General features: G+C 34.3%; 1 pseudogene across 1 annotated transcript; it reads right to left on the bottom strand.

Annotated features, from left to right (window-relative positions):
• Nucleotides 1-6,921: 6,921 nt before the first annotated feature.
• LOC120086323 (dirigent protein 11 pseudogene) lies at nt 6,922-8,243 on the bottom strand (annotated as a pseudogene). The gene has a single exon (XR_016527398.1). The product of XR_016527398.1 is annotated as a dirigent protein 11 pseudogene (transcript).
• Between the last annotated feature and the right edge of the window lie 1,921 nt (nt 8,244-10,164).

The raw sequence follows: 10,164 nt of genomic DNA, 5'->3' as shown, positions 1-10,164 counted from the left end.
CTGTTTAGGTTGAAGCATATCAAACATGTATATATACTGGCTAACTACATGTGTGGCTGTCCTAGTCACACAAAATTTGTCTCTCCACCTAAATTTTTAAATAAATTAACTAGATCAGTGATATAAAAATTAAATTGAATTAAAACAACATACCGAGAACCGTAGGCTCGTCCAACTAACTGAGCGTCATTAACATGTTGTAGCTGTAGAGCCATTGTTAGAAATCGCTCCCAAGCCCATAATTGTAAAAGTATGAGAGGCCCAGCTATCTCTTGAACCTCAGGTCTTATTGCTTTGCATAGTTGTCTATACAACCATGCCAAACATGCTCTACCCCAAGAATACCGTCGCGCATCATGGAGGTTAGCTAACAGTGGCAGGAACATCAAGTGAACAAAATGACTTGATTTATCTGAAAACAGACTTTCACCCATCATTTGTAGTATATATGCTCACGTATATCTTATGACGGTTTCCTCCTTTGCATCATCTGTGAGCTCACGAAATTGTGTCCCTAACCATATTAAACTTAACCTCAATCCTTTAATCTTGTCGGCAGGTGGGGTCGCACCGAGGTACAATTGACAAACTTCTGACCAGTCATCGTACATAAATCCGGTGACCGGCTCATTGTCAACAGGTAACCTCAATAACACTTCTATGTCTTGTAGAGAGTGCACTTTCCAACAAACATATGAAATGTATGCGTCTCAGGCCTCCATCTCTCGACCAAGGCTGTGATCAGATGCCAGTCCAACTGAATAAATCCTAATCTGGCAACCCTATATAATCCAGATGTACGCAGTAGCAGTAGTATTCGAGGGTGGAGCGAGATAGTGCGCTGGAGAACTGCCTCTGTACACCTGCAAGATATTTCTCCAGTAATACGATCTCGCCATATAACAGATGATCGATAAATGGATTGGTCGTACAAAACATCGGGATCAACAGGTCCTGGGTTTAAAGCCATGATCTGAAAAGAAAAACTATTTATTTCTCAATTAAAAAAATATTTGTTTCTCAATTAGAAGAATAATGTACAACTTAATTAAAAGAATAATGTACAACTTAATTAAAAGAATAATGTACAACTTAATTAGAAGAATAATATACAACTTAATTAAAAGAATAAAGTACAACTTAATTAAAAGAATAATGTACAACTTTATAATAAAAAAAATTGAATATACAATAAAAGATAAGTGGGTGAAGGATCTCTCTCGCTCATGAGAATCTCGTTCATAATTGTCTTCATTTTATTTACTTTCCATAGAAATATATATATATATATATATATATATATATATATGACCAATGAGGAAAAAAGTTAATAATCATTAATAAAAAATAACAACAATAACATAATTTTGTTACAACTAATAACTATAATTGAGTAAGTTTAATGAAAGTGCATATATTAAAATTGACTATAATTGAATAAGTCTGAAAAAATATGGTCAACCTTGATTTTATTATCAAGTAAATTAAAAAAAAAAAGGCGAAATAAGTAAATAGAATAGTAGAGAAAAGTGAGGGTAAATTCACTCGAATAAGCAGTGTGAGGGTAAAGAATAATGTAAAACTTTATTGATTACAATAAAAAAATTGAATATACAATAAATTATAATAAAAATTGAATATACAATAAATTATAATAAAAAAATTGAATATACAATAAATTATAATAAAAAAAATTGAATATACAATAAAATGAATATATAATAAAAAAAATTATTTATTTTTCAATCCCTAACTATCTGGAGCCCCTGCAGGATTCATGGATTCATGAGTTACACTTCCTTCGATTATGTCCTAATTGATTACAAAATCCATATCGTTGTCGAGTGGCTGGTTCTATCCAATCCATCTCGTTGTGGTAACGTGAATTTTTCGGTCTACCAGGTTTTCTCAACAACGATGGATCAGGATGTAAGATGGGCATATTAGGGTGTGTGATCCAGTAATCTTCATGCGGTACAGGTTGAATTGAGGAGAGTAACATTCAGCATACGTTGACAATTTGTAGTAGTCTTCAATAAAATCTTCGTAGTTCATGTTAAAATATGAGCAAACGGCCATAAAATGCGAGCATGGAATGCCGAATGCTTGCCACTTGTTACATGAACAGTACCGCTCGGACCTGTTTAGCCTCAATATTTGAACGTTTTCTCCTTTGGCATTGAGACTATGACGTCCGGTCTTCACATGAAACACGCCTTCATACCGATCGTATGATTGTACTTCATGTTTACTAGATCGTGCAACCCATTTATTTATTTTCTCGTATGCGTACCTGCATTTTTACTCCACTTAGTATTATAAAATATGTTTGAAATAAATTATTAATAAAATATATATAAAAAATAATATTACCGGGTGTATTTATTTTTACGCTCCAATGCATCCCTTATTTCTTCTCTTCTTTTCTCTAAATAGTTCAAGCATTTGAAGAATGTTATCTGAGCAAGAACATTTATAGACAACATTCAAACTCCTTTGAAGACTCCATTTATGTACTTTGATAGATTTGTTATCATTCACCCATATCTGAATCCTCCATCATGTGCTTGAGTCCATTGCTCTAAACTAATGTTGTCAAAAAAACTCAGACAGCTCCGATTTATTCCTTTGATATCTTCAATTGCTTTGTTGAACTTTCAATTTGAAACTGACACCCGACACGATAAACATAATTTTTCAATGAATTAAATTTATACCTTTTATTGAAGTTGCTGACGATATGTCGTAAGCAGAAACGATGGTGAAATTTCTGTCCCGTCCAACCATTTGCTGGGTTGTTCATTGCTGTGATTATACCAGCATGTCGATCTGAAATTAAATACACCTCTTCGTGTGTTACAATTTCTCTCAGGTGTTTCAGGAACCATCCCCATGAGTCTGCGGACTCTTCATCAGCAACAGCAAACGCAGGTGGAAGAAGATGGCCAAATACAGAAGTTAGAATAACATGGCCTTCAGTAAGCGTTTCTTTAACTCTCTACTCTACACATATTCCGGGATTGATCTGCTTAACCATATATAACCACTTGGGCAACAATTTGTAAGACTCATCCCAATCACCGAACACTTTTCTTTTTCCCTCCCATACCCTATGATAAGGAACATGATATCCAAACTTTGATTTGATGTCAGACTGTAGGATGGATGGTTTTTCTCTTACGGCATCACAGAACTCCAGTGCAATCATTGATGAATCCAATTGCACGTGACTTTGACTTAGTTCTAAATAAAAACATGTATGTTGCTCATCATACTTAGTGATCTCGAACAAGCCATGTGATTTTTTGTTTATTGCACAAAGTCTCCACTTGCAACCTTCCTCCCACTTCTTACACTGAATTGTCCAAATCGTCGGTGTAGATTCAACAACCTCATATGATGCGTGACACTTTATTGCAAAACATTTGACCGCATGTTGTAGCATTTCCTTATCTTGAAAAATTATCCCTTTATACAATTGAGTATTTTCAACGTCCACAGGAGCTACAATTGGGTCATGTTCCCAAATGCTATCCAGTACATTCATATCTAAATCATTGAATGTATCTGAAAGCATCTCATGTTCATGACCATCGAAATCTAACTCTTCAAATTCGTCATCCTTTCTGTTCTGAAGTCTCTGTACAGGTTGTTAACCGCCATATCTTCATTATCACATGGCGATGCAATTGACTCCGGATTAGGATTGATACATTGAGTTGGATCTTCAAACTGGTTAAATGATGTATCAAGATCCACCCCTATTCTATTTACATTTACACACAAATGCACTAGATTTAACAGTGGCATTGCCATTAAGAACATCAAGTTCATAGCTTATGCATTCGAAATAGGGAATGACATAAACCTTATTGATCCTGATAGTTCTAGATTAGGATGTCTATATATTATTTCTATCTAATTTGCTCCCATATCTATATTAAGTAACATCCCAACTATTTCAATAAATTGTTCAAATACAATTCCACTGTTCACATTTATGGTAAAACTCCCACTGGGTGGTTGGTCATACTCAACTCCATCAATACCATCAATCATATTACCATTTGTAAACAACAAAAATCCCAAGCATTTGCCTGCCATTTTCTAAAAAAAAAAAAAAAGACAAACATCAATTTTTTCATAAGTAGTATATTAAAAAATATTATTTTTTAGTTTATAAACATAAACTTTTTAAGTCTTATGAACATCAACTTTTTAAACATAATAATAAATTAAACTTTTTATAACTATTTTTAAACATAACAATAAATTAAACTTTTTATAACTATTTTTGAAAATAACAACAAATTAAACTTTTCAAATTAAAATGAGGTAAACTTTTTAAAACTATTTTTTCAAATTTAATACAAAATAAAAAATTAAATTAAATTAAACTTTTTAAAACTATTTTAAACTATATTTTCAAAGTTAATACTAGAAAATATCAACTTATCACAATAAACATAACAACAGTAATTTTCATATGAATAAACTAAAATTTTCATACTATATTAAACTTTTGAAACTATACTAAATTTGTTAACTATTACAATAATTTTGTATTAAACTATAAATATCAACTTCTTAAACATAACAATAAACTAAACATTTTAACACTATAAACATCAAAGTTAATACTAAATAAATCAAATATCAAAAGAATAAACTAAACTTTTCAAATATCATAAGTTCAACTCACAGATTCGACGGTGGTTCTCTTTTTTCCTTCAAAGTGACAACGTTCACCCTTTTTTCCTGTTATTTGTTATCTGACAACAACTACAAAAAATTAAGAAAAAATTAGAATCTATAAAAAAAAAATAATATAAGAACAAAAATAAAATTTATAATTATTCTTAAAAAATAAAAAATTTAGTAGAGTAACGAACCAGTATAGTTGTGTGAGAATAATTTGTATTAATCGAAATACAAGAAGAGAAATGGAAATGGAAATGGGAGGAGAGGAAGATGATTTCGAAGGCTTATTTTCGAAGGCAGTGAGGGGGCAATGAGCTATGAAGGGGCAGTGAGCAAATCAAGGGGAGAGGAGTGAGCAAAATCAAGGGCAGTGAGCTATTGAGGGAGTGAGTGAGCAAAAATGAAGAGGGAGCAAAAATTATCGAGGGAGTGAGTGAACAAAAATGAAGAGGATGAGGTTTAAAATGATGTAGGTCGAGTGTTATGGCAGAGGGGCGTGAATGCATCAATGCATGCAGGGAATTGCGCAGGGAAATCGGAGCAGGGGCAGCATGGGGATAAAACCTCACACTTTTTTTTAATTTACTTGATAATAAAATCAAGGTTGACCATATTTTTCAGACTTATTCAATTATAGTCAATTTTAATATATGCACTTTCATTAAACTTACTCAATTATAGTTATTAGTTGTAACAAAATTATGTTATTGTTGTTATTTTTTCATTCATGATTATTAGCTTTTTTTCTCATTGGTCATATATATATATATATATATATATATATTCTATGAAAAGAAAATAAAGTGAAGACAATTATGATCGAGATCCTCATGAGTGAGATCCTCCTCATGAGCAAGATCAAGCATTTCTTTAACAAACTGTCTTTAGCGATGCCCACCTTACCAGCGAGATTCAGCCCACATTTCGAGCGAGATTCCCTTCTAGAGCGAGATCTCCATCACAAAATTAACGAGCGAGATCCTCATCACAAAATTAGCGAGATTTCCTTTACCCATTTATCTTCCTTATTGATGGTTGAAGTTTCGACTTATGTATGTCGAAACTTCAACCTTCGACAACTCTATCATCACAAAATTAGCGAGATTTCTTTCTAGAGCGAGATCCTCATCACAAAAAAGCGAGATTTCCTTCACCCACTTATCTTCTTTGTCGAGGGTTGAAGTTTCGACTTATGTAGGTCAAAACTTTAACCTTCGACAACCCTAATAGACATATTGTTTCCAATTTTTTCTTTGTTTGTTGAGTTCTCAACGTTCAACCTCTACATTAATCGAATCCTCAACTCTCGACTTCTAGTCTCGAACTCCCAAAACAATAATATTTCTCTAATAAGTTTTGAAAACAACCATATTAATATTAAAGGTCCTCTCAATTATCTCACCGTTCGCCTTCAAACCATCAATGTTTGTCCTTTTTTTTTTTTTTTTTTTTAAATTTCCCTCTTCTTTCCTCCTTTCATTTCTTCTTCCTTCTTCATCTATTCTTCTTACTTTTTTCCTCTTTCGTTTCCTCCTTTCTTAGTTTATACCAAAAGAAAAAAACAAGGTGAAACTCCAATTTCATTTTAGATCTCAAAACACCTAATTCGAGCTCCATTCAAATATGAAATAGGGCTAATTTATGATGTTTCATATTTGAAACCAGCGTCCACTCTTTTACTTCTTTTTTTTTTCCTCATTTCTCTTTTGTCTTGTATAAACAAGGAAAGAGAAAAAGGAAAAAATAGAAGAAAAAAAGAATAGGAAAATTAGAAAGGAAGGGGGAGGAAAAGAAAAAATGAGGGGCAACAAGGGATGACCATTGATAGATTGAAGGAGAATGATGATAGGAGGGAGACAGAAGAATTGACTGTAAACTGACCATAGAGACCAAAATACTCCTAAAGTCATAAGTTTCCCTTTTTTATTTATTTAAAAAAAGAAATAGATATTATAAAACTAAACTAAAAATATAGCAAAGGGGAACTAAATAAGTAAACTAGACGATTTCCTATCAACTTTTTTAAATTAGAAAGAAGAGATTACCAAAATTAACCCCAAAATTATTGAATAAAGTCAAATCTTAGGATTTCAAACATGAAAATTCAAGATCTAAAATGTTATTCGATCTAAACTTTAGAGATCAAAAATATAATCCTTCTAAAATTTTTGTTGTAGTTTTAACTTTTTTTTTTTCTTTTTAAAAAGAACAATATAAGAATAGCTAAAACGCAAATATTCCTCCCTTTGAGTTAAAATTCAAATTTACATGTCTACATTTAACCTCGAGCTTCGTACTCACAAAAACAAGAAAATAAAATAAAAAATAAAAATCAGTAGTGCTTGACCGTAATATTGAGCTTAATAACAGCTCTCAAATTAACCAAATCCATACTTTCGGTTTGCATAATCCCAAAGCCCTTAACGAACCGGAAAAAACCGGTTCCCGAAACCACTCCAAATTCCCTTTCCTTCATAGTGAACAAATCGGGGCCCTGAATCTCCAAGCTACTCCCGCTGAACTCCCCGCCGCTGAAAACCACCGAGAACACCATATACAGCCCTTTCCCGTCCGATTGAGAGTTTATATACATACCTTGAGCTCTCCCGATCTCTCTCGACTCGATCCTCGGCCCTTCCGTCACCGGATCGTCGACCACTATTAGGGTTCCGAACTCCAGAACGCTCGATTCCGGTCCTTTTCTCCCGCCGACTGCGATCGCCGATGCGTCTTCTCCGGTGAAGTAGTCGTGCACGTATATCACGAGGTTTGTCTGGTTCGGCTGGGGATTGAAGATGTTCGGAAAGCCATTGGAGAAGTAGAGAGCGAGGATGGAGAGGAGGAGGAAGTTTGTGAAGTTGAAGAGACTGGAGACCGACATGGATTTGGTAACTTTGGTTGATTGATTGATTAGTAGTCTGTGTATGTTTCTGGTGGTTCGATTTGGTTGAAAGATGCGATTGATTCTGTTCTTGTTGAGATGCTCGAGTTTGCGATCGCCGTCGTGAATGTCGACCTTCTTCTGGTTTGATTATTGATTCTTTTGCTTAATTTTTTTTTTCTTGTTGGTGCATATTCCTTTGGTTTAATCATTGATGCTTTCGAAACTTTGATTTCTTTAGTGCTTTGTTTTCAATTGTTAATAGAATAATTTGGCTTTAATGTTGGCGTCTTATGTTTTGGCATCTTTCATTCATGGGAAATTTGGACCAATGACCTAGCATATGGGTCCATAATGCAAAATAACCTCGCTTTTTAAAAAATTGTCAATTGACTTTCTGATAATTTTCATGAAATCATTTGTCTACAACATAAAATTGTTAACACATATGTAATGGTGAATTCTTTAAAATCTAAACTTCATTTGAATGGAGTTTTTGGGAATCAAACGAAGTTCTCAAAATGGATTTTTAGAACGGAACGGACTTTTCTTGAATGTGGTTTCATTGGTGTTTGTAGGAACATGGTCTCAAAAAAGGTATGTAAATAGCATAATGAAAGGGGTGTGAGAAAGAACAACAACGAAAAATGTGGAGAGAGAGCGACAACGACCTAGGTGGAGAGAGAGACAGCGACTTAGGTGGAGAGAGAGAGAGCGACAACGAGAGAGTGAGATAGAGCGAGAGCGAGAGGCGACAACGAGAGTCACGAGAGCGAAAGCGAGAGACGACAACAAGAGTCACGAGAGCGAGAGCAATTGAGAGCGACAGCGAGAGAGATCCATGTGTATTAGACGATATTCATCTGCTTTATAAAAAATGTTCTCTTGCTTTGTAGGATGATAGTAAAGTGTCTACTAATTCGAACGGAGGTGTTTGGGATGAGAACCAAAATTTCTATGTTGGAGGTGAGCTAACAGAAACTATTGTGCCTATTACATTGAAGTATGAAGAACTTAACATTTATAAGGTTGCAAATGTAAGTTGCTCAGAGTTTGGTGTTATTATGAGAGTTAAATATAAGCTTGACTATGAAGCCCCTCCATAGTACATATGGAATGAGGTGATATTCGCTTCCTTCTTTTCTGGGAAGATCTTTGTAGAGTTCAGCTATATGTAACGCTAAAATTGAACCATGACAAAAATGTGAATATGAGTTATGATGGTACAGGGGTAGACAGACAATACGAGGTATCATATGAGCTTAATCGAGAAGAGGGTGATATCCCATTGTCTATGAACACTCAACCATTAACATTATCAATAAACAATGACAACATTCATGCATGAGACTTAGAAAGAGAAACTCAATATAACGGACCTGTGCTTGGTAATGAAAGATCGAGAGGACTTACTTCAATGGATTGTGGTCTTTCAGAAGAGCATGATCTTTTCATGGTTGGTAATGAAAGATTAGCATGATTGAATTTATGGATTGTGGTCCTTCGGACAAACGTGATCCTTTCATGGTTGATAATAAGAGATCAATAGGATTGAATTTTATGGATTGTGGTCCTTCGAAAGACCATTATCCTTTCGTGGTTGACAATGATAGTTTTATGGATTGTGGTCCTTCGAAAGACCATTATCCTTTCGTGGTTGACAATGAGAGATAAACATGATTGAATTCTAGGGACTGTGGTCCTTTAGAGGTGTGTAGACCTGCAGTGACTGTTAATGAGAGATTAGTAGGATTGAATTCCATGTCTTCATGTCGTAGAGGTGAATTGATTATGCCTGGTACCTCTTCATCTGAGACAGATGTTGAACTTGGTCAACTTTTTTTTGAGTAAGAGTGACTTAAAAATGAGACTATCTATTCTGTTTATAAACAATAATTTTGAAGATAAGATAAGAAAGTCAACTAAGTGTTTGTTTACTGCCAAATATATCGAGGATAATGGTAAGTGGAGCCTTCGTACAGTGAAAATCTCAGGGTGTGACATATTTAAGATCACGAAGTATATGCGGTCGCACACATGTTCTATTGAATTTTAAATCATGACCATAGACAAGCAACAATTCGGTAGTTGGTGCACTAATCAAAGACAAGTTTACAGGTATAGAACGTGTTTATAAACTTCGTCACATCATTGAGGATATGAGGAAAGAGTACAGTGTAAACATAAGTTACAATAAGGCGTGGTGTATAAGAGAAACCGCTTATGCTCTCGCTAGGGGTATTCCAGAAGAGTCGTACGTTGTTTTACATGCATATGGTGAAGCGTTAAAAATGGAGAATCTAGGTACAAGGTTTGAAATCGAACTTGAAACTGATGTGCATTTGAAGTACATATTTATGGCATTAGGGCATTGTATTAGAGGTTTTACAAGTTGTCGGCCTATGATAATTGTTGATGGATCACATTTGAAAGAAAAATACAAAGGGAACATGTTGATCGGTGTTTTTATGGATGGTACAACCAAGTATATCCACTAGTATATGCCATAGTGGACAATGAGACTGATCGAGCTTAGAAGTGGCTTATGTTGAATTTAAAGTGTGCCATTAGAGAACCCCCTA

This window comes from Benincasa hispida, chromosome 1, assembly GCF_027475165.1.
Source record: "Benincasa hispida cultivar pf3 chromosome 1, pf3_genome.v1.1, whole genome shotgun sequence".
Taxonomy (NCBI): Eukaryota; Viridiplantae; Streptophyta; class Magnoliopsida; order Cucurbitales; family Cucurbitaceae; genus Benincasa; species Benincasa hispida.
Note: the sequence above shows the minus strand (reverse complement) of the source record. Positions and strands in the feature narration are given on the sequence as shown.